A 16,733-nucleotide genomic window follows, 5' to 3' on the forward strand; every position below is an offset into this window, starting at 1 on the left:
AACACTGATTGGCCACCTCCTGCATGCACCCCACTGGGGATCAGGCCCACAACCCAGGCATGTGCCCTGACCGGGAATCAAACCGGTGACCTCTTGGCGCATGGGTTGACACTCAACCACTGAGCCACATTGGCCAGGCTAGGCTTAGTCATTTGTACTTTGAAGATAATCTGTTTCCATGACTCTAAAAAAGTGCAATGAGCCCAATCCCAGGAAAGGAGATAAATAACACACTGAGAGGCATTCCGATAATGTAGTTAAGTGGTGAACAATACAAATTTTAATTAACTCAGATTTAGAACTGCCATGTCAGTACAGTATATATCATAGCTGTGTGACCTTAGGTAAATTTCCTAACTTCTCTGCTCCCCCATTTCCTCTTGTATAAAATGGAAACAACACTACCTGCCTGTGGGGTTAAGAGGATTTAAAAAGCTAATACGAGTAAACTACTTAGAAATGTGTATATAACAAGTGTAATGCACATGATAACAGCTCAACAAATGTTAGCTGTTGTTGCTGACCTTGTTACTGCTACTACCACCACCACTTAATATGAGACACTGAAATCCTTGACTCTGAACTATGTATACAGGACTCCAAACACATAACAGTGATCAACAATGTACTAAGAATATGCATTCGTCTGCCATGAATTTCATTTCTTTCTTATTGCACTAAACAAATATTTGCTTTCTGTATAGTTTAAGTATAATGTATACACTTAATAAAATAAGCACAATAACAGAAAGCTAAATATTATTTTTATGACTTTCAATAGTGTTTAAATAGAAATACTGTCCAGGAGAGAAAGGGAAAGAACACAAATCCCAGAATAAACACATTCACTGAATTAAAAAAAAAAATTTTTTTTTTTCAAACTGTCAAAAGTATTCTATGGTCTGGTGAATAATCAGTATTCAGAAAAGAAACCACTGCTCCTGCTCCTCAGCCTTCACTGTTTGTTGGAGAGCATAGTAAGCTGAGAGAGTCTAACAAGCTTTATATCTTGGGCAAATAACGTAGCCTTTCTAATCCTCAATTTTCTCATCTGTTAAATACCTACGTACCTCATAGGAATTTCAGATGATTAAATGACATAATGCCCATAACAGTGTTTGTCATTCACCAAATGTTAATTCTTTTTTTTTCTTCCCTGCTAAATGTTACTCATTTAAATTCTTCAAATTCTATTAGAAAGCAAAGAGTCTGGGTGAGTTATGTCAGTTCTCACAGAATCACTCCACTCGGGTTAATTAAGTTCAGGCCCAGGTCTTTACAAAAAGCAGAAACAAAGACCATTCATTTAAACCCTACTTAATTTAACAGAGGTAAACATATAAGTTTAGAGACAAAGTTACTCCCAAGATAATATGTCTAAAAGCTGGATGAGCTGATTTTATGCTACCCCTTGTGATAATTAACAGTTTGTAAGATACATGCATGTATCTGCATATATACACAAATGTTCATGTATAAAAATACATATATAAGTCTACCAACTACATAATAAAGTTTGAGCTCATTGTTTTAAACAATCAGAGGATAGGGAGTAAAGGATACTCTGAATCAAAAACCACAAAAGCGCCCTGGCCAGTTTGGCTCAGAGGTTAGAGCATCGGCCCTTGGACCAAAGACCAAAGAGTCGTGGGTTCGATCCGGGTCTAGGACACGTGCCTCTATTGAGGTTCAGTCCCTGGCCCTGGTCAGGGTCCTGGGGGAGGCAACCAATTGACGTGTCTCTCTCACATGGATGTTTCTCTCTCTCTCCCTCCCTCCCACTCTATCTGATAAATGGGGGAAAAAAAACCCACAAAAGCGAAGTCAAAATAAGACGTTTAGACAACATCTAGTTATCTAATGCAGTTGGAACATAAGAAGGAAGAAAGGCCCTGGCCAGTTTGGCTCAGCGGTTAGAGCATCGGTCTGCGGTCCAGAGAGACCTTGGTTAGGTTCCCGCTAAAGGCACGTACCTCGGTTGCAGTTTGTCCCCGGTCCTGGTTGGGTCGGGGGGGGGTGGCAACCACTTGATGTGTCCCTTTCACATCGATGTTTCTCTCTCTCTCCCCCACTCCTACTCTATCTGAACAAAAAATGAAAAAATGTCCTCGGGTTAGGATAAAAAAAAAAGCAAGAAAGGCCTGTGAGAGCTGAGATGGTAAAGGTATAAAGGATGGGATAATAAACAATGGGACTAGATTTAGGGCCTGGACTGAGATGTTAAGGAGGTTTATCTACACTGTAGGTAATGGAGAAAAACTGAAGGTGCTTAAAAAGGGGCATATTTATGGAAGACAAATCTCTGGTAGCAGGATAAAAATGAAAGGATATGTCTAAAACCTGGAGCCAGAAAGATAAATTAGTGAGTAGAAAATAGAAGCCCAGAATATCCACTAGTAGCAAAGCACTATGCTACATGTTCTACACATTTTATGTAAACTATTGCCCTAGCAAAATTTCAATATAAGTAATATAATCCCATTTTTAATGGAAGCACTAAGAGGTACATAGCAGCCCATTCAAGTGATGAGACAGCCCTGGCCAGTTTGGTTCAGCGGTTAGAGCATCAGTCCACAGACATAAGAGTCAAGGGTTCGATTCCAGCCAAGGGCATGTACCTTGGTTGCGGTTCATCCCTAGACCCGGGCTTGGTCAGGGTCCTGCAGGAGGCAACTAGGCAATGTCTCTCTCACAGCGATGTTTCCCTCCTCCCTCCCTCTCTCCCTCCCTTCCTCCCATCCACTCTATCTGAAGATAAATGGGAAAATATCCTCCGGTGAAAATTTAAAAAAAACAAAAGACGATGAGATAGTGACAGTGAGAAGAGAAAGAACATAATAAATCTAAGAGACAACAGAGAAGCCAAATCACTGAGTCCAGAGTCTCTGGAAAGTCCCAAACTTTGGACAATTTGTAGGGTGGGAGGGGGGTAGGTATTAAAAGTGGGAGGAGTCAGAAGTGGCAGCACCATGAACCAAGTACAGTCGGCCCTAGTATCACAGTTAATCAGTTTCAGACTCTACCACAATAAATGAATTTCCATGAAATAGGATTCTTTATTTATATATTTTGAAAAAAACACGAAAGAGTGAAGCCACGAACATCGAAGTGCAAGGTGGCGAGGGACGTCTGTAAAAGAATTAGAGGAAAGCAAGTATCTGGAGTATGCAAGAGAAGGTGGCCTGAGATCATGGGGAAATAAGAATTTGAGCAGAAGTGCTCACTCACACCCAGGGGAAATGGATGACCCTGGGATCCAGGTTGCTGTGGGGGTGATAAAAGTGACAGTAAGATAACAGAGAGATTTCCAGGGGCCTGGAGAGTAAACTAGAGTGAGAAACAGGTTCAGTGCTCTGTTTTCTTCCTGAGAAATAAATTTTTCAAAGTTATTCAAGCTAGCCCCCTTTTCTTACCTCCCATCCACTCAGGTTCTCACCCCAAATTAATCCAGGGGGAAAAGTCTCTTTATTAAAATAGCCATCCTCTCTTAACATACCCCCTCATCCAACACACACAAAATACAGTCTCTGGAGTGATCTTTTTACATGCAATTTTTTTTCTTTATTGATTTTAGAGAGAGAGGAAGGGAGAGGGAGAGAGAGAGAGAACATCGACTAGCTGCCTCCTGCACGTCCCACCACTGGGGATTTGGTCCACAACCTGGGCATGTATCATGACTAGGAATTAAACCAGTGACCTCTTGGTGCATGGGTCAACACTCAACCACTGAACCACACTGTCTGGGCTAAAAACAAATCTAATAGAAAACAAACAGAAAGATAAAACCTCCACAGAATTTCCTTTGGTCTCAGAATGACGGCAAAGGTCAGTAAAATGGGGCGTTTCTAGCCCTGCCCACACTCACTTCCTCTGCTCCAAACAGTGGCCTTAGTCTATTTCCTCAGGGCCACCTAGAGCTATCACAGAGCCTTAGCACATGATTTTTTTTAAAGATCCTTGGGGTGGGAGGAAGGAATGTATGGACATGGATATTCAAAGGATTATGAACTACCATGAAAGTTGTTTAAACAATGCAAAATGTTGTCACTAAGATGTACCATTTCACACTATGTACTGTTAAGGGTGAAATGTCGGGAAGGAAGAGAAGGACATAAAAACCTGAAGCGTGACAATCTGGACTTGTTCTTTTGGAGGAAAAGTACTGGAAGTCCACTCGCTGCGTGTGCAAAAGGTGCTCCAGTGACAAAGCAAGCGTCAGCCCATGGGGGATGTGCAGAGCCTACCTGAAGGCTAGGTCAGGAGATACCAGCCTTCTGATCACGCTGTAGTGGATACAGCCACAATCTTACAAGGGTCATCCTTAAACATCAAAGAGAAAATGATAAGAAAACTAGAAATGAGTGTGGATGATAAAAGGGCCACATACTAAACCAGATAAGCTCAGGGGAGGCCTGCATGGTGGGCCTTACAAACTCAGAGACCAAAAGTAACCACAGAGAATGGTCTGAACATAAAAATTCCTAGCTAGAATGGCCGCCATCAACAAATCATCAAACAATAAGTGTTGGCGAGGGTGTGGAGAAAAGGGGACTCTAGTACACTGCTGGTGGGAATGCAGACTGGTGCAGCCACTATGGAAAACAATATGGTGTTACCTCAAAAAATTAAAAATTGAACTGCCATTTGACCCAGTGATCCCACTTCTAGAAATATACCCTAAGAAGCCTGAAACACCAATCAGAAAGAATATATGTACCCCCATGTTCATAGCAGCACTATTTACAATAGCTAAGATCTGGAAACAGCCCAAATGTCCATCAGTAGACGAATGGATAAAAGAAAACTGTAGTACATATACACAATGGAGTACTATGCAGCTGTAAGAAAGAAAGATCTCTTATCCTTTGAGACAACACGGAGGGACCTGGAAAATATTATCCTAAGCGAAACAAGCCAAACAGAGAAAGACAAATATCATATGATCTCACTTATTTGTGGAATATAATGAACATAACAGTTTGAGGAATGGTGTAGTCCTAGAGATGTGGAAGTGGGGTACAGACTGACAATCCCCAGTAGTGGGAGTGGTGAGGGAGAGATAAACCACAGAACTTATATGCATGTATGCATGAACAATGGCCATGGACAACAAAGATGGGGATAGGGTGGGGAGGAAGGCGGGGGGGGGGGGGGAATCAGTGGGGGAGAAGGGAGAAACATCTGTAACAAAAATAAATTAATAAAAAAAAAATTCCTAACTAAAAGTGAGTCATGGCTGGTAGTCACATCCAAGGCATGTTAGCTTCCTCTACAAAGGTCAATCTTTACCTTAAGTAAGGCTGCCCATTGTCTTTTTAAATCTAAGATAACATACCCTTTGGAATGTTAAAGTAATCCCCTTTTTCCAGACCCCTCAGGGTATACCTACCATACCTGAGCACAAAACACACACAGAGCTCCTCACTGTTATCTTGTTTCCCACATACCATCTCTATGTGCTGTAAATGTTAATTAACTATCCTATACCCACCAATGTAAAAAAAGTAGTTGTCTCTCCATTTTACTCTTTATCCAATCTCAAAGATTTCCCCAGTTTGCTTTCCCTTGCCTCCCTAATCTACCACCAATGAATTTCATATAAACCCCCTTAAGGCTCCTCCTTTGACTATAAGGCATAAAATAAGCTACAAAACTGCCCCCATTCTCTGGAGCATTTTCTCAATTCATTGAGATTTTGCTTCCTGGCAATTGTCGTCAGTATGGCTCAAATAAACTAATAAAAATTCTCTACGGGTTTGGATATTCTTTATATCCACATGAGGAAGAGGGGGTTCTATGTATGGTGCTACTAAGTAGATTTCAGCCTTGCAAACTCAAACAAACCCCTTAACATATCTAGGCTGGTGTTTCCTTCTTGTGTTATATACCTGTCTCCAAAATTAACAATGTAAGTGAAAATTCTACCTTGATTTTAGGCCAACAGTAAGTGAAAGATGAGCATACTCATAAGTATATACAAACTGTAAACAACCTGTGTTTCAACAGGGCATTCCAAACTTGATAAAGATCTTTTTACTATGCTGATTTTCATCCAATTTAAGACAACATGAATTGTAAGGCACACTGTTATTTTATGTGCCACTAAGAAAGTAAAAATGTTATCAATTATGACATATCCTGATAGCAGTAGTGTTCAAATGTGAATAAAATGTGTCTCTCTTAAAATTGATGAAATACACCATTTTATATATGAAAATATATATTTTGGGACAGGAGTAAACCACAGAACTTATATGCATGTACGTATGAACAATGGACATGGACAACAAAGGTGGGGACAGGGTGGGGAAGGAGGGGAAGTGGGGAATTAGTGGGGGAAAAAGGAGAAACATCTGTAACAAAAATTAATTAAAAAAAAAAAAAACATTAGCCTTGGTATTTAAACATAATCAGAGCCCTGGCCGGTTTGGCTCAGCGGTTAGAGCGTCGGCCTGCGGTACAGAGAGACCCGGGTTTGGTTCCCGCTAAGGGCATGTACCTCGGTTGCAGTTTGTCCCCGGCCCTGGTTGGTCGTGCGGGTGGCAGCCACTCGATGTGTCCCTTCACATCGATGTTTCTCTCTCTCTCTCTCTTCCTCTCTCTCCCTCCCGCTCTCTCTGAACAAAAAATGGAAAAATGTCCTCGGATGAGGATAAAAAAATAAATAAATAAATAAATAAATAAACATAATCAGAGCCATAACTAATCTGCTGATCCTCCTTTCCCCTATAAACAACACCTAACTTGTGAACAACAGCTAAATTTGGACTACAAAGCTAGAATCCAGAAGCAAATTTAAAGGTAACAAAGCCCTATGACAACTGATAAATATAAAATAGAAATGTTCCTTTTTAAAGAACACTTTGTTACAAAAAGGACAACATAAATTCCATCTAGTAATTATCAACTACACTCTACATTTCTTTAAAGATTAATTGCCTACTTAATAGTAGAAGAAATTACCCCCCTATCTCTAACCATATCTATACTGTGATATTTCGTAAAGACAAGTCTTCCAATTCCAAATGTTTTACTTCAATAACTGCACACATGGGTAAAATGCTTTCAAAAACCAAAATTCTCTATTTCAAAAGCAAATGTTTCATCTTTTCTTTCTCTGGCATTTAAGATTTGCCAGCTGCCTAGAGTTGAATACATTGCTTTATAATTTTAAAAAATAAAGAAAAAATACAACACTACAATGTATGTTTGGGACTGCAACATATTCATAAATCATGACACTGCAAATCATCATTCCTAGAACTGACATTTAATAAATACTAAGAGACTAGACTACCCATTACATACCAACAAAGATATTTACATTAAATATGGAAAATATTAAAACTGTATTTTCAGATATCTAAAATAACACTTAATTCACAATTTTATATTAGCTCTCTTATCTCTAGTGAAAAAAAGGGTCCTCTAAATATAATGCTAGGTAACATAGTTAATAAAACTGTTTCAATTCACTGAAATGTCTACAAAGGACTTTGTACCTTAAACTAAACTGTCCTCATTCTTCACATGCAATACAGATTTCCCTTGAGATTGCCGTTAACCCTCACAGGCATTTAGGAGCCTGAGGGGAGTAGACATGTCTACACGAGGGAAGCCCACTGGATAATGAAAGGAGAATGTTCTGTAGGAGGTACGTACACAACACACATCAGCAAAGAAAGTACTGCATTGTTATCAGTGAATTTCATTTTTAACTTATTTTATTGCTTAATAATGTTTTTTTAGTTTTTTTTTTTTGCTAAAAATCTAAAGGAAAGTAAAATAGCTTAATATACAGTACCTTACAACACACTAAAAATAAGTTCTGACAATTTTTAATAATAAGTCAAAAATATATTAGAATATACATATATGTACATAAGATATACATTTAGACATATGTATATAACAAATCTATATATCTCATCGAACAACTTCTCTTCACAAAAGTGAAAAGAACATTAGTTGGGCGTCAAAGACAGGACTCCAATTCCATCATTAACCAGAGGTATTCATTTGGAGAGAGTAACAATCTTTCTAAATATGGGCTTTCCCATCTGTTAAATAAAGATAACCCCTAAACATCTCTGTGAAGGACTGTAATGAGGAGCAATGAGATCCTGGCTTAATATTTCAAAGCACTATACAAGTGCAAACTATTATTACCATCATTAATGTTCAGTAGAAGAGTAAATAATAGCCCTGGCCGGTTTGGCTCAGCGATTAGAGCGTCGGCCTGCGGTCCAGAGAGACCCGGGTTCGGTTCCCGCTAAGTGCACATGCCTTGGTTGCAGTTGGTCCCTGGCCCTGGTTGGTCGTGCGGGTGGCAGCCACTCGATGTGTCCCTTTCACATCGATGTTTCTCTCTCTCTCTCTCTTCCTACCACTCTGAACAAAAAATGGAAAAATGTCCTTGGGTAAGGATTAAAAAATAAAATAAATAATAATAATAACTAGAATCTTTTGATCCAATTGAGTTGTTTGCAGGTGAAAGATAACATTCTAAAACAAAATAAACGAAGAAGCAAAACAGAAACAAACTCAGATACAGAGAGAAAACTGATGGTTCCCAGACAGAAGGGAATTTGGAGGGATAGGTGAAAAAGGGGAAGGGATTAAGAAGTACAAATTGGTTGTTACAGAATAGTCATGGGGATGTAAAGTACAACATAGGGAATATAGTCAATAATATTGTAATAACTATATATTGTGCCAGATGGGTACTAGACTTATTGGGATGATCACCTTGTAAGGTATACATATAAATGTATATATAATTACTACGTTGTATACCTCAAACTAATATAGTATTGTTTGTCAACTGCACTTGAATAATAATTTTACAAAGTAGTTTTATAAAAAGTCGAAGTTTCCTTATCCTTTATAAAAATCACAGTATATCTTTGTGTTTAAAAAAAAAAACACTTTAAATCTGTCTTATAAAGTGCTCATCTAATTATAGACAGAAAAATTACTTTGACAAATTAAAGTAAATTTGTACATCGGGAACCACAAAATGGAAGCTGCCCCCGTGGCGTGGCCCACATAACAAATCTAAACCTAAGTCGGCCTGCTCTTAAGGGAAACACCTGTCAAGGAAACCTAACATACTAACATACACCAATCACAGTCCTCCAACTCCGCTTACCTAGTTTACCTTATCCTAGAAAACAGGACAGGCCAGCCTTATAAGGAAAGCCTCAACCTCCACCTAGCCAGTCATGTCCTGTCCAATCATGTCTACAGTGACTCTTCTAACTCTATATAACTCACTCTTGCTCTGTGGGAGACATTTTGCATGGCATCCACTTTGTTAAAATCTACTCTGCCATCTCCTGCCCCAAGGCAGGATATCTCTGCATTATCTCTGCATTTCTTTAAGTAAAATCTGCTCTGCCACCTCCTGCCCCAAGGCGGGATATCTCTGCTTTATCTCTGCATTCTGAACCATGTACTCAGTCTTTTGTTCCACCCGTGTTTCGGGGTGGTTACTCAATAACTATGGCTTGACAACAAACTATCGCTTGTTTTTCCTGCCCTATATATTGTGTGAATTTCCCCAGAATAAACGAGACTTGATCAGAGCCCTGTCTTGTCTCTATTTCTGGTGTCTCTTGTCCCTTCTCATCCTCACTCCCCCTCTAGAGTCCTCGTTGCTCGACCTGTGGGACGGGTCATTGCTCCAAATCCCTAGGGAGTGCTCCACTGCTTATGAGGCACTGTACTCCCCCAATAAATGGATTGTTTTCCATTGAATAAAGGACATCAAACTTGTTACTAAATTGTGTAATTTTTGTCATTTGACACAAATAATTCACAAAGAAATGCTAACTTACCAAAGTACCATAAGACTCAAGAGAGTTTTGAGAGGAATGAATGCAAAACATAACCAAACTCTTCGAGATACAAATTAAAGAATATGTTTTTTTTTTTTTTTTTCAATAAAGCATTCACGGATAACAAATATTCTTAACCATAGAATACCAAGGCTTGGAAAACACAGCTATTACACAGAATTCAGTATACTGAACTAAGTCATTTCACAGGCTATTCACAGATTTTAAGTTACCCAAATACATAAACACTGTAGGTCATTCCTGTACAATAAGAGTTTTTCCTATGTGTAAATAAGAAAGCAACACTTTGGTTAGAGTTAGAAACTATAAGGAAAACATCCAGCTTAGGACCAAAGCCCATTTAAAAATATCATTTACATTTTTTTTTACTTTATCCTCACCTGGGGACATTTTTCCATTTTTGTTCAGATAGAGTGGGAGGGAGGGGGAGAGAGAAACAATCAATGTGAAAGGGACACATCAAGTGGCTGCCACCTGCAAAACCCAACCAGGGCCAGGGACAAACTGCAACCGAGGTACATGCCCTTAGCAGGAACCGAACCCAGGTCTCTCTGGACCGCAGGCCAATGCATTAACCGTTGAGCCAAACCGGCCAGGGCTAAAAATATCATTTACATACTGTGACTAGAATCCTTAGGATAAACAAATGGTACATTATAGCAAACTGAGAAAACATGGATAAAATAATGTTTATTGAGACGACATAGTTATCACCTCCTTAATATCTTTTTTTTATTATTTTTGATTTTTCAGAGAGAGAGAAAGGGAGAGAAAGAGAGAAACATCAATGTGAGAAACACTGATTGGCTACCTCCTGCACACCCCTTACCAGGGATCAAGCCGGACACCCAGGCATGTGCCCTGACTGGGAATGAAACCAGGACCTCTCAGTCCATGGCATGACACTCAATCCACTGAGCCACACCGGCTGGGCAATATCTTTTTTTTTTTTTTTTTAATGGTGCCTTGAACAATAAGACCTTTATTGTCATAAAAACAAGAGCAATGGTAGGCACAGTTCCTGGGTTGGTGACTTGGAGGCTGGAAAATGCTATCACAGGAGTCATGATGATACTAACAATATCGCTGAAAAATGTAGTCCATCTTTTCAAATGTCCAACAGAGTCCTCTAGGCCAAAGCTGGGTAAGGTCCATATCCTAACTCATCAGAGAGGGAAAAAATGGGAAAGAGCAAGTGCTCAGGCAACTCCGAATCATCCCATAAATGAGAGAATACTAGAGTTTACTTCACTGGGCATTCTGAAAGGGATAAATGTTACACACTGTGGGTTCCAGCCAGGAAGTAGAGTTGAAATGGCTTCTGCTACAGAACTGTCAGAGACATAAATCTGGCCATGGCCCTCGGCCGGTTAAGAAGTGCAAGTTCCTGAACTTTATGTGGAGCACTGAACAGAGAACTAGTATATACCTACATAGTTAAGACAGTTTTCTCATCTGAAATCAGTGGCATCCAATAAGTAAATCCTTCAGCTAAAGGCCTTCTCACATTCATTGCATTTTAAGGCCTTTCTCTACTGTATTCTCAGATGTAACAAGGCTAGACTTTGGTAAGTGACTCCCACATTCATAATGCCTTCACCCAATGTGACATGGTGTTTTAGAAATCTGGAGTTAAAGGTAAATAAGTTCCCACTTTTCAATATTCACAAGGCCATTATCCAGTGTGAATTCTTCGGTGTTTAATGAGGCTCGAGCTATGGCTAAAAGATTTTCCACATTCGCTACACTCGTAAGGCTTTTCTCGAGTGTGAATTCTCATGTGTTTGATGAGACTAGAGCTTTTAGTAAAAGATTTCCTACATTCCCTACATGCATAAGGCCTTGATCCAGTGTGAACTCTCTGGTGTTTTAAGAGACTAGAGCTCTAAGTAAAGAATTTACCACATTCACTGCACTCATAAGGCCTTTCTCCAGTGTGAATTCTACAATGTTTAATGAAGTTAAACTTGTTGCTAAATAATTTTCCACATAAGTCACACTCATGAGGCCTTGCTCCAGTGTGAACTCTCCGATGTTGATTAAGGTTAGAGCTTTGCCTAAAGGACTTCCCACATTCTCCACACTCATAAGGCTTTTCCCCGGTGTAGACTCTCCAATAGTCATTGAGACTATAGCTTTTATTATAAGACTTTCCACATTCACTGCACATGTTAGCCTCTTTCTCTAGTGAGAACTCTCTGGTGCCAAACGAGCATGTGTTTGCCATTGAAGTCTTTCATGTAACTTCCAGAGTTGAACGGAGATTTCCCCCCTGTGAGAAGCTGCCCCCCACTCAGTTTCCTCTTTGACTTCTCCCTGGTGTGTGTGGCTTGATACTAGAGAAATTTCGAGCTGGCCAGGAAGTCCCTTACAACCTCCCCACAGGACAGGGGCTTCCCTGACACAAAATTTGCAGTCCTTTACAAACGAGGCTCTGCCCATGTTGCTTCTGAAGCACTTCTCTCCTGTGTGCTGCTTCTAATGCTGAAGTTCTGCACTGAAATCCAATTATTTCTTACATGCCCCAATCTTGTACAGTTTCTGCCAATGACATGTTCCCTAGTGCTCAATCAAGCACAAAATGTATCTCAAGTCCACACCACACAGCTCACAAGGATGGGCCTTCAGGAAAGACACACCTGCCTTGGGAGTCCTAACCTGTAATACTCCTTGTGAAGAATTACAGAGCTCAGGAAGTACCTCCTCATTCTAGGATCATGACAACAACACAAGGAGGTTATAACTGCCAAGTTCTCCAGCATCACATCATGGAATAGACATCTCATACTCTCATCAAGGAGCTCCCATTCCTTCAAGGAGAAGTACACGGCCACATCCTCAAAGGTCGCCCTGCCCTCAGCCGGGCGCCTCAGCACGGCCACCATCGGACTCTGCAGGTAGAGTGGGCGAGGAAGGGCCCCGGGCATAGCGGTCCCTGTCCCAGCCCTGGTGCGGGTCCCTGAGGGCAGCAGCGCAGAGCCTCACACCAGGGTCTCTGCGGTGGGGACCCAACTCTCCAGCCGTCTGAATCTCGCAACTCAATTCTGACTCAGGGCTCCAGTATTCGGAAGAACAAAACCAAGAGCGACTCACATGGCAGCCAAAAGGAGCCCAAATATTTTTAAAATAATACGAAACAAGTTCAGATTCATTTCTGGTGTAATCAATACATAACTGTTTCATTAGAAAGGTTGAGGACAATGGAGAGGAAATAAAATTAAATGTATGACTATGAAACTTTAAAATGCATCCTAAATATGTTAAATAATCTTAAATATTTACTTACTGTTCCTTAAGCCAAGTATTAAAAATATATTTTCAAAATGTGCCCCCTCTCTCTCCAGTCTCGAAATCAATCAAGAAAATAAAAAATAGCTTCCTGTTTTTAAAATATAACCCACAGATTCATCCCAGGGATGCAAGGCTGGTACAATATTCACAAAGCAATAAATGTGATACACCACACAAACAAAATGAAAGATAAAAACCACATGATCATATCAATAGACACTGAAAAAGCATTTGACAAAATCCAGCACCCATTTCTGATAAAAACGCTCTGCAATATGGAAATAGAGGGATCATATCTCGACATAATAAAGGCCATATATGAAAGACCTATAGTCAACGTCATACTTAATGGGCAAAAACTAAAAGCATTTTCCTTAAGAATAGAAACAAGAAAGGGATGCCCACTTTACCACTCTTATTTAACATAGTACTGGAAGTCTTAGCCACAGCAATCAGACATGAAGAAAAAATAAAAAGGATCCAAATTGGAAGGGAGGAAATGAAACTGTCATTATTCACAGATGACATATTATACATAGGAAACCATAAAGAACCCATCAAAAATCTACCAGACTTAATAAATGGATTTGGCAAAGTAGCAAGATACAAAATTAACGTCAAGGAATTGACAGTATTCTTCTACACCAATGATGAACTCACAGAAAGAGAAACTAAAAAAACAATCCCATTTACCATCGCAGCAAAAAAATTAAAATACTAGAAATAAAGTTAACCAAAGAAGTAAAGGACCCATTTGCAGAAAACTACAGCACATGACAAAAGAAATAGAGGAAGATATAAAAAAGTGAAGCACATACCTTGTTCATGGATTGGAAGAATTAACATCATTAAAATGTCCATATTACCCAAAGCAATCTATAGATTCAATGCAATCCCCATCAAAGTACCAACGACATGTTTCACAGAACTAGAACAAATACTTCAAAAGTTCATATGAAACCAAAAAAGACCCCGAATAGCCACAGCAATTTTGAAAAAGAAGGACAAAGTAGGTGGGATCACAATACCAGGTATCAGGTTATACTACAAAGCTACTGTAATCAAAACAGCCTGGTACTGGCACAAGAACCTGCATTTAGATCAGTGGAACAAAACAGAGAAGCCAGAAATGGACCCAAGACATTATGCTCAATCAATATTTGACAAAGGTGGCAAGAGCATACAGTGGAGTAAAGACAGCCTCTTTAATAAATGGTGTTGGGAAAATTGGATAGCTACATGCAAAAAAATGAAACTAGACCATCAACTTACATCATACACAAGAATAAACTCAAAATAGATAAAAGACTTAAATGTGACTCGTGAATCCATAAAAATCCTAGAAGAAAATGTAGGCAACAAAATTTTAGACATCATACACAGCAGAATTTTCACTGATGCATCACGTAAGGCAACAGAAACAAAGGAAAAATATGAACACATGATACTACATCAAACTAAAAAACTTCTGCACAGCAAAAGAAACAAGCATCAAAATAGAAAGGGAACCCACTCTATGGGAGAGCATAATTGTCAATGATAGATCAGATAAGGGGTTACTTTCCAAAATATATAGAGTGCTCATACAACTCAACAAAAGGAAGACAAAGAACTCAATTTAAAAATGGGCAGAGTAGCTAAATAGACACCTCTCCAAACAAGACATACAAATGGCCAAGAGACATATGAAGAAATGCTCAACATCACTAATCATCAGAGAGATGCAAATTAAAATAACAATGAAGTATCACCTCACACCTGTCACAATGGCCGCCATCAACAAATCATCAAACAAGTGTGAAGGTGTGGAGAAATGGGGACCCTAGTACACTGCTGGTGGGAATGCAGACTGGTGCAGCCACTATGGAAAACAATATGGTGTCACCTCAAAAAATTAAAAATTGAACTTCCATTTGACCCAGTGATCCCACTGCTGGGAATATACCCTAAGAAGCCTGAAACACCAATCAAAAAGAATATACGTACCCCCATGTTTGTAGTAGCACTGTTTACAATAGCTAAGATCTGGAAACAGCCCAAGTGTCCATCAGTAGACGAATGGATAAAAAAGCAGTAGTACATATGCACAATGGAGTATTATGCAGCTGTAAGAAAGATCTCTTATCCTTTGAAACATGAAGGGAAGTGGAGAGTATTATCCCAAGCGAAACAAGCCAAGCAGAGACAAATATCACATGATCTCACTTATTTGTGGAATATAATGAACATAACAGTCTGAGAAACAGGGCAGACTCAGAGACGTAGAAGGACGGTACAGACTGACAATCCTCTGAAGAGGAGGTGGGAGGGAGATAAACCACAGTACTTATATGCATGTACGCATAACCGATGAACATGGGCAACAAAGCTGGGGATGGGGTGGCGGTGGAATGGGGAGGAGGGTGTCAATGGGGAAAAAAGGAGAAACATCTGTAGGAAAAATAAATGAATAAAAAAATAAAAAGAAGCCCTGGCTGGTTTGGCTCAGTGGTTAGAGCGTCGGCCTACAGTCCAGAGAGACCTGGGTTCGGTTCCCGCTAAGGGCATGTACCTCAGTTGCAGTTTGTCCCCGGCCCTGGATGGGTCGTGCGGGTGGCAACCACTCGATGTGTCCCTTTTACATTGATGTTTCTCTGTCTCTCTTCATCCTCTCTCTCCCTCCCACTCTATCTGAACAAAAAATAGAAAAATGTCCTCAGGTGAGGATAAAAAAAATAAAATAAATTAATAAAATAAAAAGAAAAAATAAAATAAAAAATAAAGTATAACTCACAAAGAAAAGGATGAAGAAACATGTGTCTTCATAGCTTCTAAATAGAAAGGAAGGACAATGAGGGAAAAAGCGTCCTTTTTTACTTCTGATTTTAGTTGTGGTTCCAAGGTTACAGGTATTGTACTCTGAAACCCTTACGAAATCATTTATTATCATTGAGACTCACTTTCTTCATCTGTAAAATTAGAGGACTGGATCATTCCTCTAGGGTCCCTTCCACCTCTAAAATTCTAACAATCTTTGACTGCACCAAAGAGCCAGTCAACCAGAGCTGTCCCCTCTAAGGCAGTTTTGGCCTTGGGCTACCCCTCCCAAGTTCCTAAAGTAGCCACTCAGATCTAGCCCCTTTCCCTAGATAGGGTTAGCTAGGGATAAACACAGTGTTTTTAACCTGAGAACAGCAAACTACTGCGACAACGTGTACAAGGTGGGGCAAAAGTAGGTGTACAGTTGTTTGTATGGAAAATAATATAATGAATAATACAAAAGTAAACTGTTTTGCATACTCACAACTGTACAACTACTTTTGCCCCACCGTGGTAGTTTCCCAAGTTTATCAGGAGGCTATTACGAGCATGAAATATTTCAGAAGAGATTTCATGACAAATCTGATCATCAAACATCAGACTTTCATTTCAACCTTTTAAGATTTCAGCTGTAATTCATAAGGATATCTACTGAAATCATTGTTAAAATCATGTTTAACAAACACTGTTTGAATGTCTACTAAACCTAAGTTCTAGCTCTCTAGGTACGATGGGCAATGCAAGCACCTCACCTCCAAGAATTCAAAATGCTTTTGGGGGAAA

The sequence above is a fragment of the Molossus molossus genome, unplaced genomic scaffold (assembly GCF_014108415.1).
Source record: "Molossus molossus isolate mMolMol1 unplaced genomic scaffold, mMolMol1.p scaffold_m16_p_7, whole genome shotgun sequence".
Lineage (NCBI taxonomy): Eukaryota > Metazoa > Chordata > Mammalia > Chiroptera > Molossidae > Molossus > Molossus molossus.